Consider the following 14876-nt stretch of genomic DNA (forward strand, 5'->3'; position numbering starts at 1 on the left):
TGTTGTTATTGGCTTATTGCCTTTTCACTTTAGGCAAAATTCTCATTCTGACATTGTCCCTGTTTAAACAATGAAATAGCAATTTGGATTTGATACATTGCAAGTTTTCCAGAAAAATGTTTCTTTTGATTATGATGCGCAACTTTGGAGAAACTTAAAGTACATACAAATTTGAATGTGATGGCTATGCTATCCCAACCTGTAGTAAACATTATGTACAACTATGGTTGTTTGTCCAACGCAAGGTTTGTGCAAAAGCTTTAGTGCAATCTTGGTTTTGACAAACTCTATTTGCTCCAGTGCATTGGCAATTATTAGACTTTAGTGCATCGGTAATTATGAGACTTTGACGAGCTTTTGAATTTCAATAACATGGTTTCTAAGAGAGAAGGAATAGATGAAAATCTTTCCTTGTGGCTCATGAAGCTATACATACTTGAACTATATAAAATACAAAAATTACCTACTTTTTCAAAGCCCTGGCCACGTACAGCTTCATTTTTTTCTCCTTTGTAATCTGTCTGAGCTCTTTTTTCGAGTTCTCTGGCTTCCTCAGGGAGCTGTAAGGGAAAGAGCAGGTAATCCACTAAGTTTAACACTTCTGGAACAAAGCAGAAAAAAATTACGTTATGAGACATGACAAATTATACCTGTGCATTACGAAGCCGAACTCGAGAACCAGCCTCATCAATCAAGTCAATGGCTTTGTCAGGGAGGAAGCGATCACTGGTTTACATAAGCAGATATAAATATGAGAGTAATAAATATAAAAACCAGATAGGAAAAGAAACAAACAGTAAAGTGAGAAAGAACATGTCCCAACTCCTATAACCCGGTTGAAGAAACATAGGTGGGGTGAGATTTTTCTTAAATTCAATTTGGTATAGATTATAGAATACTAGAGTATGCCCGTGCCTACGAAATTCAATATCCTCGATCCATATGTACCAGATGCCAAAAACGCGTGTCTTCGCAAAAACAACATGTCGGCGTTCGGAGAAGACCAGCGGCCGCGCGAAACAACTTCGTCACGCGCCGGAAACATAGGTGTATGTCGTCTTTGGCGAAACAACTCGTCTTTGGCCAAAGCCAGCCCAATTGCCCATTATCCATAAACCCAATAACATCAATTGGGTCAGCCAATTGTGCAGTATTATGTCAAATTTGGAGGCCCAACTATGTCAAATTTGGAGGCCCAACAGTTTATAAGCCCAGCCTTTTGGCTGATTTTTGGATGCCTACCCCCACTATTACAATTTTTTTTTAATTGTGCCCATGCTCATGATTCCAAGCCCATAAAAGATTCAACCCATAAAAATTTTGTCTAATGTTGACTTTTTTGTGTGGGGGTGGGTGAAGCTTTTTAATTCACCCTCCATGAGTTTTGAGTGGCTATGGTTAGGAGGTGTGTCAACCACGTCTCACCTTATGACGTGGAATCTGTCCTCCCACTCCTCCCTGTTTTGTTAGATAGATACGATGAATTTGCTATTCCATACACTTTATGGTCTGTATAGTTGAGTAACCACAACTTACAGAACAGCTTGTCAAATGGAAGCAAGGGCAGGGAACAAATCTCTACTCAACAATATGGGCTTTTGTGATATGCACCCCATATCTCCAGTATAGAAAGAAGACAAAAATAGATAAAATCTGCTAGTAAATACTATAAAGAAAAAGGAAAATGGGCTTGCTAACATTAAAACACTGCTTTTGATTCATATGAAATTAAATTATGGTTTAATAAATGTGGGGTGTCCACATTCGTAAGTAAATTCTAACAATTCATCAAGCAATAAAATTATGGTTTATGATAGAGAGGTGTGGTTCTAACATTGTGGTGTGGTTTGGTGGGGGGAATTATGAGAAAATGCGGCGCGGAGTTTATTTGAGACGCTTGGATATTGTGAAGTTTTAACATTCCTTTTAAAAACTCTGTACCCATGCAAATGTATCTGATACATATTGGATTGAAAAACCTAATTGCACTCTACCACTTCATAACAAATTCATTCTTAGGAAAAAAAAACTCTTGATGAAAGTTCACTAAAGAAAAAGTTCAAGCAGTGTAATTAAAATCAATTACAAAATGCAAGTGCTCAATTACACATTAATAAGCAAAACAACTGACACGTGTTGTACACATCTAACTTTTCATAAAGATAATGAGATGGTCCAGTGGCCAGTTGTTCACGGATCCTTCCTATTAAGAGGACATAAAATCTTCAAAGTTTAGAAATTGTAAAAATAACTCTTGTATTCCAACTGTCCTCAAACCTTTGCTCTTATTGCCTGGATGACAGTTCGTAATCCCCGCCAATACAAAATATACTTGGATGATGTTTCCATGCCAGGTTTAACTCCTACCACTCATTCACTTACAAATGGAAGGGGAATATTTTTTGTACTCAACTGCCAGGCTATTCTTCTTTGACAACTGTAGTAGGAAAAAGAAAGAAAAAGTAATCCCAGCAACTTCAACTTTCAACACTTAGTAATTGGCGTGATTTTATTTAATTTTATGCTTCAAAAACAACCCATGACAACATTCACAGTTCAAAAGAATAGATAATGGAAATACTAACTTGTCATGTAAAACTTCTACTCCAAAATGAGTAATAAAAGGAATGAATTAAAAGCAATCAATCGTAAAAAAAAATGGGTGTGCTGAAATGAAAACCATGAATCCAATACATCTGAGCAACAAAATGATGCAATTGGGAAATGCATCGAGTTTCAAAAGAGAAATTACATTAAAAAAGTACAAATTTAGGCTTTGGACAGATCTGCTGGAGCCAAAGAACAAAATTGTCATACAAAAGAGAGACAAAAAGAGAAGGAGAAGAGAGAATTTGATGGAGAGGAACCCTTTGGGCTATGTGCCTTGAGAGAAAAGGGAGTAAAACTGGTATACAATGCACACCAATCAAAACACTTACCTGCAATTAATTCAACCCCAAGAACTTTAAAATAGATTTGAAATTCAATAAGAAATAACCACGAAGCAAAGCCCCCAAAATCCTTATCAATTATTAAGCTTTGTAACCATTTGGTATGCATTACACACTCTGAATTGGCATTTGGTCGATTGATCAAAATGGTCGTTAAGAAATAACAAAATAATACACGTGTAGGGTCGTTACATTTCAATGGCACAAATGTTGGAAGCATATCAACACCATTATGGGTGTTGTTTGCGCCAACAACCTATTAAAGAACAATATGCAATAATTATTCTAGATAGCACAAATTGTAATGGACTCTTTCCTTTCTTTTTTTCTTGTGAAAATCTTAGGGGTTAAGAGTTACCTGAACATGCATTCAATGAGTTGTATCATAAATACATCCGATAACGTTTTTTTCAACTGCACTTTCAGTGGAGAGGCAAAGTACAATATAGCATCATCATCCACACTCGAAAACATTGCTAGCAAGTCAGATGCTTCACTCGTTACCCTGAGATGAAACATACAAATGAAGTGAATTAAGTTGCAACTTTTTACTTGTATACTCTACCAAAATTTTAAGAAAATACTAAGGTGCAGGTGATCTACCATTAACTAATATTGAGTTTGAACTAACGTCCACGTTAGTGCAACTCAACTTCAAACAATCATTTAGGCATGAAGCTCTTAGAGAATAGTCACAAACAGTAAAATAGTCACAAATAGTATTCCATTCATATGCCTTTTCCTAGAGAAAACCATTTGTGACAATTTAAGATCCAACGGTCACAAAAAACCTTTAAAAATAGTCACTAAAACCCTTTTCTGTAGTAGTGTCTTCCATGGTCCCTAATAATATCTCCAAAACCAGCAGAATTGCATATTATCGAGCCATTTGAATTTAGCTACAATGCCCCTTTTGTAGGCTTGATCCATTTGCATATGATGCATTATATCTCAACCTTACGCAACTAAGTCCTATAATGTTTCAGTTCATTACTAGGAGGTCCTTGTGTCTCTTCTAAAATAAGAATCATATTCAGATTTAAACAAAAAAAACAAAAAAAAACAAAAACAAAAAAAAAAAACAAAAAAAAAAAAAAAAAAAAAAAAAAAAAAACAACAACAACAACAACGTTTGAATAATAAATTGAACCCCCACTTGAAAAAAGAACACACTACTACTAAATCTTAGACCCAAAAACGATAATGTCGTCATAACCAAAACGATATTCCGAGAAAAATCACATAGTCAATTCTATCCTATTTTAAACTTAGCTTAACTCTTATATTACTGAAACTATAAAGCATGACCATCCACATCCCACTCACTTGTATCCATATATGGATCATTCCCCACCTCATCATAACCAAGGAATATACTGACTTTAGTCTCTATTAAAGCCCTTTGAAGTTCAGAACCACTGTACTTAAGTAACATAATGTCAAAGGTACATAGGATTAAATGGCTCTAACTCTGATTCCACATACCCACAAATATGTTGTTTGGCTAGTTAATCAAAAGATTAGAATTAAATATAAAAAGAACAGATAACCTCTAATGAAGGTTTGGGAGAGAGAGATGATGAAGGGAAGGGAAGGTGGTACCATACATGATCAAGTAAAACATACGACAGTAATATACGACATTGGCAGGAAGCTAACATGATCGTCTATGTTGGTCCTGGTCCACACCTCGCACCAATCTAATTAGTGTGAGTAAAGTGTAGCCTTATGTTTACTCATATAATTGAGCAAATGCACCACAATCCCAATTTTCGTCATCTATGATCCAAATGCACCAAAGTTTGTGTGGTAGTAAATTTTGCAATTAAGCATGGTAATAAAGTCTTTGCTAATGTGTGTTATGATAGTAGGGCAATTGTATTTCTTTTTGCACTAAGTGATCAGAAACTTAAGTCTATTAGGTTAGGGCATCTAGACCAATCCTTTTCAATGCCGCCCTTTGATATTATGGTGCACGATTTTACGATCAATTGTATTCGTGATAATTTATCAAAAGATTTTCATTTCAAATGTCGATCAAATTAATTTGAGAGAAAAAAGTACAACTAAATTTACCTCGATATAGCTTGTATCAAAGAGATTCAGCTTGAGCAGTAACATGAAGTCCCATATTATAATCTACTTCCTTTTTCACCTAAAAAAACCATCAAAACAAATCAACTTGAATCTGATCTGCACATGATAGTTGAAGTATTTTGAGATTTTAACCAATCATTTGACGTTTGAAGAATGATCTGACTTGGCAAAAACAGAGATATATAAGAGCCAAAAATAGATCTTCCATTTAAAATACAACTAATTCAAATTGGGAAATGATATATACCTTTCGTCTTCTTGAACAGAGTTTTGGTGATGCAAGTAAAATCTTTTATTGCGAAATCCCCCAACAGATCGATTGAGAAGGCTCAATGATTTGAAACCATCACTCGTTTGTCAGATTGGCAACATCACTCGTTTGATATTACTAACAAATTGATTTGACACAAAGGAATTATTGAACATTTGAGAACTAACAAACCAAAATTTGATGAGTATGGAAAATTAGAACTTGGGTTTTTCAAGAGGTAAAAATCCGGTTGTTTTTTTTTAAATTTGCAAAAGAGTAGAGATGGAGAGAAAGACAGAAAGAGGTAAGAGAAAGGTTGATTCAATTATTGTGTCTAAACTTACATTAAGATAAACATATCTACGAAACAAAATCTGATTGAGAATATTGCTAATATATACTAAACTTACATCTCGATACTCAACAATCCAATAAAAATCTGATTTGACACAAAGGAATTATTGAACATTTGAGAACTAACAAATCAAAATTTGATGAGTCATGGAAAATTGGAACCTGAGTTTTTGAAGAAGAGAAATTTTGATTTTGATTTCCTTTTTCTTTTTTTCCTTTTAATTCTTTTTTAGTGGGCAAAATAGTGGGAGAGAGATTGAGAGGAAGACGGAAAGAGAAAGGATTTGTATTTACGGTAATTAAAGCCATCATTTATATTTACTTATGAGTAATAAATACATGACATACCATTGAATAGTTGCGTGTAGTTGATTTCTGGCTTGAATTTACACATACGTCTTTAAGGTATTATGTAATCTTAAGGGTATAAATGGTAGTAAATTTTGAAATGACGAAGTAGTCCTTCTTAAAGGCGTTGAATAATTTGTTTGAATATTTTATCAAGGATATTTAGTGGTAAAAAAAAAATTGGTCCAATTTAAATGTCCATGTTAATTATGGTATACTTGTACTAATTGAGATATAACTAGATATGGTATACTAGCTAGCTTAATTATGTTCCAATCTTTTTGGGTCAAGTGTATGACAGTGTGAGCATGTTGTGGTTTTAATTATGTTCCAATCTTTTTTGGGTCAAGTGTATGAGCATGTTGTGGTTTTAGATCCATTCAAGTAACAGCCATACAAGGGTTCTGCACCCTACGCACTTATCCATGAACTTGTAAATTGATGTCATAATGTGCATATATAACAGCATAAGTTTCTTTCTTGCAGAGGTTTGTTTCTTAAAATCTATAGCTTATCTCGAAAAGAATTACCTTTCCAACTCACATATGTTATTCACTTATTTGACTTGCTTTCTTCAATTCTTAATTTAGCTAGTTTATCATTTCATATCGTTTGGAATTGTGGAAATCAGCATAAGTATAAAGTGATTACCTATTAAAGCTAGATAAAAGGCTAAACTATTAGCCAAACCATTTCCTGATGGGGCTTAGTGATTCACTAAATCACCCAATCAAGGCCACCATGTCATAACACCTATGTTGCACGAACGCAGACGCAACAAAGGACGAAAAAAATTAATTAATATTTATAATTTTATTTTATATAAATTGAACATTAAAAACTAAACTAAATGTATCAATATTCATAAATTCAAAACTATTAAAGATAACCTAAGAAACTGGCAGTGGCATTAATTCACGTGTGCGGTCAGATTTTCTTTATTTCTTTTCTTCTTTTTTTTTGGGCAGCAAAATACAATTTTCGGTCAGTTTTTTGGTCTGGGCAACACAAAAATATAAAACCCGGGCAGTGGCAATTTTGCAAATATTTGCAAAACTGAGGACATGTCAGTTGTTTTGGGCAAAGTGGCAAAATATTGTAATTGTTTGCAAAATGGATGGCAATGTGTTAAAATTGAGGAGACGCGTCTGAAATTGTCTGGTCAACTACCCATTTTACCCTTCACTCAAACACGTTATTACGAACCTAACCTCTAACATATGACCGTAATTATCGAAACTTTATAGGGGCAGTATTGGAAAAAGCTACTATTCACCGAACCATTCTCTTTAAAGTAGTAAGATAGTCACAAAATTAAGTTTAATATTTCATAATCAAACTTTAAAAACATGTCATAAGTCTTAACAAAGCAAAAAAAAAAAATGAAAAAATTGAGTTTTTTAATATTATTTTGATTTATTTTTTATTTTATTTATGTCAAAATCCGCGTCTTGACCTGCGTCTGGTTTTAGTTGATTGCGTCTTGACAATATTGACTGTTGTCCGATGCGGACAGCCTATTAGTAGGTGCGTCCTCACCACTCAATGAAAAGGAAAATCGGCGATACTGCTTTCAAATGCTATTATGTGTTGACATTTGACGAGATTTTGATTTATTTTTCAAAGATAATACCATTTTGCTCCAAAACTGTTTCTTGTACAATGGCCACTCAACAATTTCTTTGTTTCTTTATCGAAAAAAAAAAAACAATTTCTTTGTTTTTTTCTAAAAAAAAAGGTCCTTTTTAGAATTTGATTGATACATGTATAATTTGTGTAATTTGGAAATTCCTACTGTACTAATTTATCTAAAACCGGATGTAAATCGAAAGGTAACACGTACACTTTAAAGTACTATTAACATTACAAAATAAAAACAACATCACTGCACCCTTTAAGAAGTTATTTTTTGCAAAAAAAGTTCTGAAGTAGTCATTCTCTTATATCTATGGACTATGGGTACCCTTATCTATTATCCTTGAGATCTTGACTGCGAACTATGTGCAAATACAAACTTTGTTGTGTAGATAGCCTACCCTCTCCAGCCATTTGTATCTGTACAAATGTGCAATCCACAGTAAATGTGTTGCCTTTTTTTTCCGATAATTCAGTATATGTATTGCTAACTTGCTATACTACAGTTACTTATCTAACTCAAGTATACTTAAGATCTAGGGTACTTTGAAAAATCCGTAGTTTTGAAAATATCAACAAATAAATGACCATAACAGTATAACACAGCTTGAAATCGAAGTATTTCAAAATTTCCATTTATCAGTTAATTGAAATTCCAGTGGATACGTTTTCAAAATGCATCTAAAATAAGAAAAGATGTAATGTACTACATGCGAAATCTTGAGCAAACTGGGGCTGATTAAATAGTTTAGCGTACCACATTACCACCACACTTTCGGGCTTCGGCATTCATATACCAGAATCCAACATTTTTTGCACTTTTCATACTTCACACTTTTGGCACTTCTCATAATTTGTTTGTATGCCTTTGGGAACTCTATCTCATAGACTCATACCACTAAAATTCATGACTACCTGCCTGGGCAATCCCGTCTCACGATGGGTAAGGTATCTAAATCTAGATGCCCACTTTAAATGCTTGAAATCTTGGCATACACTTTTATGCCGAAAACCAAACATGTAGAACCAAGGCCCAAAATATCACTGATATATTTGATATATTATCGATATATATTATTTTTTTTGTATAACCGATATGGATATATTTGATATATCTCAACCTAATATTGATTTTTTTATATATATTGTAATTTCCGATATAGCAATATATATCGACTGATATATAAGATATATTCAATATAAATTGTTGATTTTGACCGATATTGTTGACTTTGATTAAATATTATTGACTTTGACCGATATATTGACAATATTTCCGATATAATCGATAATATTTTTGATATATTGATATACAAAATAAAATTTTAACTGGACAACAAAAAAAATAGATATATCTAATATTTCTAATATATCCGATATATATCGTTTTTTGAATACATCGAAATATTAACCGAATTTGATATTTTGGGCATTGATATACTGGAGTACAGTACATAAAAGTAAAAAATATTTCAGCAGCAATAATTTGCGGCACTTTGTACGGTCTCTTGGAGTGTTGGACACAGCCAAATTCTGCAATATTAATACATGACAAATATCATTCACTCAAGTTAACTACTTCGTAATTTGGCCGTATCTAACAGATAAAACCTTCACGTTCAAAACTTGACACCAAAAAAAGCTTTTCATGTAGGTAGCATTTAGTAGCAACAACCATGGCGAGCAAGTTCTTGGCGTTGTCATGCATTCGTAATGAAAGCACTACAAGAGATTTATCTCCAAGACCTCATTACCCATCCATGCCAAAATACCCAAAGGGTGTATCAGTTGAAAAAATTATTGAAGGATCAGAAGCCAAGGCTTTGTTTTCAGTCATTGGAATGACTTGTTCTGCTTGTGCTGGTTCGGTCGAGAAAGCAGTTAAACGACTTCCTGGTATTCGAGAAGCTGCTGTTGATGTTCTTGGTAACAGAGCTCAGGTTCTGTACTACCCCGATTTCGTAAATGTAAGTCTTCCTATTATAGTTTAATGTGAACTTCTGCTCTATATATGATGCATTCTCAATTTAAAACTAACAAACATAGATGAGAATAGAAATGTTATAGATTGGTAACTTTTGAGTTCTAACTTGATTCTTGGAGTGATTTGGTGACTTATTCATGGGAACTTTGGAGAGAAAATTTAGTAATTAACCATGCAGTTCAATTTTTAGTTCAAAAACATGTTGCAATAAACGTAGTCTGGGAAAATGTATCTTGAAGCAAAGATGCAATAAGTACATTTTAAAAGCAAAGGGTAGGTGAGATATAGCTAGTAAATTCGTGGACGGCAAAAGTTCGATACGTCAATTATTCGCCTAAGATTCGAAATTTTCAACAATAATACTTTTAAATATTCGGTCCAATAAAACGCTAACGGTAAAAATATGATATCGTGTTTTAAACGGGTATATCTGAATATATTTCTTTAAAATTTGGCTATATATTTTACATTTAAAATTTTGATATATAAGTATATAACGTTTTATTTTTATTTTTACAATTTTATTCATGAAAAAATAATACAAATGTCATTTTATTAAGCAAACCTTATAATTCGTGAATAATTCGCGAATAATTAATTTATAAGCCCCGACCCAACCAATTCGCGAATTAAACCAGTATCATTCAAAAATTCACCGAATTATTCGTTTTATTCGCCAAACCTTATAATTCGCGAATAATTCGTGAATAATTCGGCGAATTACTAGCTATGGGTGAGATGAAAGGATAAGTTAATAAAATTATGAAGAAAAGGAACGCTGAATAAGTTTGCTGGTCGTGTTTTCCCATAACTTTAGTAACACTAGTATGATACATGTGATGACGCACATGTTGTTTTTAACAATGTTATCAGACCCAGCCCGGAGGTCAACCCAGTGAAGGGACTGGGTTAGTGGTTGGAACAGTGGGTCACTGGTTGGACCAGTAGGTCATTGCTTGGTCCGCCATAAATATATATACAATGTACTTGTTTAATTTTTATAGCAAAAGTTGATATTGTAGCGTAGTGAAATGTTGTCTATTAGTGATTTTGGAGGTCTTCGGTTCGAATCACAATAAATACATAAGCTTTTGAAAATTTACAAATAATTTGTCTTTAAAATTTTTGTAAATATATTAAAATTAACTTAAAATACAAACATAAAGAAGTGAATTGGCATGTTGGCGGCGTGTACATCGATGACTTATTGACCGTGGTTAATATTTAATGACCCAACCCAGTTTGGAAACCGGTTCACGAGTCAAACTGCCCCAAACCCAATTTGGAGACCGGTTCACGAAGTCAAACTGCCGGACTAGGCCAGGTCTGATAAGACTGGTTTTAAGCACAAATCAAATGATTAAGACAATGAAGGTAAATATTGTAAATATAAGAAAATAATATGACCAAAACAGTCTTAAAAAGTGTGACCAATAGTCACAAATCACAAAATAAACAAATATTATAGTATTGTAGCTCATGAGTCAAGGTTTTTAAATTAGTAAAATATATAGATGGGTGAGAGGTTGGAAGAGTCAAATGGTATTTTAACAATTATACTTTATAGTATTTCTTATTGATCACAATAAGGAAAAAAGACTTGATCACAATATCAATGAACAATAAAGAAAAAAGACTTGATCACAATATCAATTAACAATAAGGAAAAAAGACTTGATAAAAAACTTGTAGTTATAAATGGATAAATAGTACTAATTGCAAAATTGAGCACTTGATTAAAACATAACAACTAATATGAGTTTTTTACAAAGCCGGCTCGACCCAACTTGAGGCCTAAGGCGGAAGCTCAAAATGTGGCTTTTTTTAACTATAAAAGAAACTCTACAAAGTGAAAATTATTAACTGAAATAAATAAGAAATACTTTTTTTTTAGGAATATTATGGAAGAAGGCCTATTTGTTAGGAATATACTAGTTGTAAGCCAAATATTTAGGAATAATTCATAAGATTATGTTCACTTGAGAGTCTTACTTTTGGTAATTTCTTTGGGTTCATAATATGAGTAAATTGAGTCCTATTTTTAAGGAAGTATTTTGAGATTTTGTAAAGTTATATGAGATTACGAGGTCTTCCTTAAAGTGAGGCCTTTTAGGTTGTTGCCTTTTTGGCCTTAAGGATAAGCCGGCAAGACCTGGTTTTTGATACTAATGGAAACCGTTGCTGACTATTATTAGCGCTACAGCTACTACATACTACCATGATGACTAGCAGTACTTCCTACCAAGCTATTATTCCTATCACTAAGTGTTGTGAATAACTAACAAATGGGAAACGTTATCCACTTCAAATAAATTAATCATACACAATGATTGATCATTCTCTGTGACAAGACTTCAACACCCTCCAAGTACTTATCCCAACACTTTTGATGTCAATTAAACAAACATATAAAGTAAAACAATTAATGTAAAGATAACACACCACAAGACAAGGATATATGGTGGTTTGACAATTTGCATCTTCCACACTTGAGTTCCAAAAACTCTTAGATGTCTGTGAGTAGCAGTTACAAGAGCTCCAATTTACTCACAAAAAATAAACACTCAATTTACTAAAAATTGCTCTCTTTACAATCTATCTTTCTTGGTTTTGGTTAGGTTTAAGTTTTAACAGAAAACTTATATTTATATCTTGTTTAAAACGAATGGGTCCTATTTGAAATATGGTGAGGGTGCAGATGCATGCCAGCTCTATAAAAGTCGGCCTTCTAACAACTTGTTCGTTGCCAAAGAAAGGAGCGGGGCTCCCTTGTCCGAGCATACTTAGAGACCGGCTACCCTAACAACTTTGTTAAGCCAAAGAGTCTCTACACTTAAGGGGTGTTTGTTTTTCCGCTTACTTATAAGTAGGTCCTAAAACATGTTTGTTTTTGCTACTTATAAGTACTTATAAGATGGTAGGGGTGTTTGTTTTTCAAGCACTTATAAGTTCGACATTCTGATTTTACCCATATTTTAATAACATATATACTTCTCTTGTTGAAGTTAATGACAATCATATAAGAAATCAATTTAATGGAAGTAGAAATAAATTCATATAGACCATGCATTAAACAATCCACAATAGACATCTTGCATTTATTATGATAATCATGATAATCATGAAGTCTTATTGGAAAGACATTAAGCTTAACTTTTCATTTGCATCAACTCATTTGCTATTTGGTTAGTTATATAATTTTATATGCATCCATGGGTAGTTATGTAATTTTATGTCTAATCCAACTTATAAGTTGGCGTAAGTAAGATTTTATCGACACACTTTCGGCCCTACTTATAAGTTTTTATGACCGTTAATTTCTTATAAGTGGGAAAAAACATATGGGTAAAACCAAGTGGTCCACCACTTACAAGTGTTTATAAGTAGTCTAACACTTAAGTAGTAAAACAAAACACCCCGAGACTACTAACTCTCCACATATGCCATTGTTATGATGTTATTGCTTATTTTACTGAACAGAGATTCACCACGTTGATACTTGTTTGACGGCATGGCTTCATCTGTTAACAAATCCATACTAATACCACTTCTATATCATTCTCGTTATAGAAGGAAACAATTCGAGAAGCCATTGAAGACGTGGGGTTTCAGGCCACATTGATTGAGGATGAGGTGAATGAAAGAGCTGTGCAGACTTGTCGAATAGGTATTAAAGGGATGACTTGCACTTCTTGCACAAGAACTGTTGAATCGGTTCTACAAGTTATTCCCAGTGTACAAAAAGCCCAAGTTGCATTAGCAACTGAAGAAGCCGAAATTCAATATGATCCAAACGTTGTGAGCCATACACAGCTGATGGAAGCAATTGAGGATACTGGTTTTGAGGCGATACTAGTAGCACAGGGGAAGATAGAAGCAAGATGGGACTCAAAATAGATGGAATACGCACCGATCGGTCAATGAGGATGGTTGAAAATTCTCTTCAAAGCGCTACCAGGCGTTGAAGCTGTAGACTTTGATCCAACATTTCAAAAGTTTCCTCTCATACAAACCTGACCAAACTGGGCCAAGAAACTTCATTCAAGTGATTGAGTCAATGGGATATGGGCGTTTCAAGGCAATGATAGACCCTGAAGGAGGGGGAAAGATTCTCATAGGAAGGAGGAGATTAGTCAATATCGTAGAATCTCTCCCTATGGAGTCTTGTCTTTACAATGTTTATTTTGCGTAGGAGCCCGTCACGGATTTTTACGGGTAATCCAATGAGATCGGTGGGCATATCTACAATGCTTGATCGAATATTATTTATTGCTTGTGTTTCACATGCATGTTATGTGTTATGTGTATGATGCATGTAGCTGCGAGAAGCCGAAAGTGTTTTGCTTTCGTGAGAGGCGTTCTCGTTTTAGTCGATCTTAGAAATATAGGTCCTCGGCGTTACAAGAATTGGAGAGGCTAAGTAGCTTGTGAGCTCACGAGGAGTATGTCTGCTTTCGGAGAGGCGTTCGCGTTAGTCGATCCTAGAAATATAGGTCCTCGGCGTTACAAGAATTGGAGAGGCTATGCACTGTGAGCTCCACGAGTATTTCATGCTCGGCCGAGAAGCGTTCTACGCTTTAGTCGATCCTAGAAATATAGGTCCTCGGCGTTACAAGAATTGGAGGCTAAGTAGCTTTGTGTTTGTACCAATACAACTAACCGAGTAGAGTATCGGTCGGCCACAAAAACTTGTCTTACATTAATGAAAACAAAAGATTTACAACATGAATGACGCTTCTTGATAAAAATTTTTCGGTAGATAAGTATTCCAAGGTCGAGGCAACATCTTCCCCTCTTGGGTTCTTATCCAGTATGCTCCATTGCCAACGACGCAGCGTTCCACGATGTAGGGGCCTTCCCGTATGGGGGCTAACTTGGAATCGTCCCCGCGTCTTTTTGAGCACTAGGTCTCTCGGGTTGAAAAAACCTAGGATGAACTTCGCTTATTGTAGGAGTTCTTGAGTTTCTTTGGTAAGATCGCGACTGACGGCAGACTAAGTCGCTTTTCTTCCAACAGTCGGCGTCTCGGGATAACGCGGAGTCGTTATACCCGATTTCAACAAGTTCTCGATCGAGTTGTAGTGGCGGTCATTTCGGTGGGAATTACATTACGTGCCATAACATAAGGAGAATGGCTTCGCCCGATCTTTGGAATCGAGCTGAAGTGCGGTGAGCCCATAGAATGTTTTCCATTGGTTTGGCCATTGGCTCTTATTCTTTTCAATCTTTTCCTTCAAATTTTCCAAGATTGCTTTGT

At 34.4% G+C, this 14876-nt stretch overlaps 1 long non-coding RNA gene and 1 pseudogene across 1 annotated transcript; one reads left to right on the top strand and one right to left on the bottom strand.

Annotated features, from left to right (window-relative positions):
• Positions 1-2122: 2122 nt before the first annotated feature.
• LOC147507238 (uncharacterized) lies at positions 2123-5676 on the bottom strand. Its single transcript, XR_015216167.1, has 4 exons — positions 5296-5676; positions 5028-5106; positions 3310-3456; positions 2123-2437 (listed from the first exon to the last, which is right to left on the bottom strand). It is a non-coding gene; the product is annotated as an uncharacterized LOC147507238 (long non-coding RNA).
• A 3608-nt stretch (positions 5677-9284) lies between these two features.
• Positions 9285-13516, top strand: LOC147507239 (copper-transporting ATPase HMA5 pseudogene; annotated as a pseudogene).
• Positions 13517-14876: the final 1360 nt, after the last annotated feature.

This window comes from Coptis chinensis, chromosome 3, assembly GCF_015680905.1.
Source record: "Coptis chinensis isolate HL-2020 chromosome 3, ASM1568090v1, whole genome shotgun sequence".
In the NCBI taxonomy this organism is placed as follows: Eukaryota; Viridiplantae; Streptophyta; class Magnoliopsida; order Ranunculales; family Ranunculaceae; genus Coptis; species Coptis chinensis.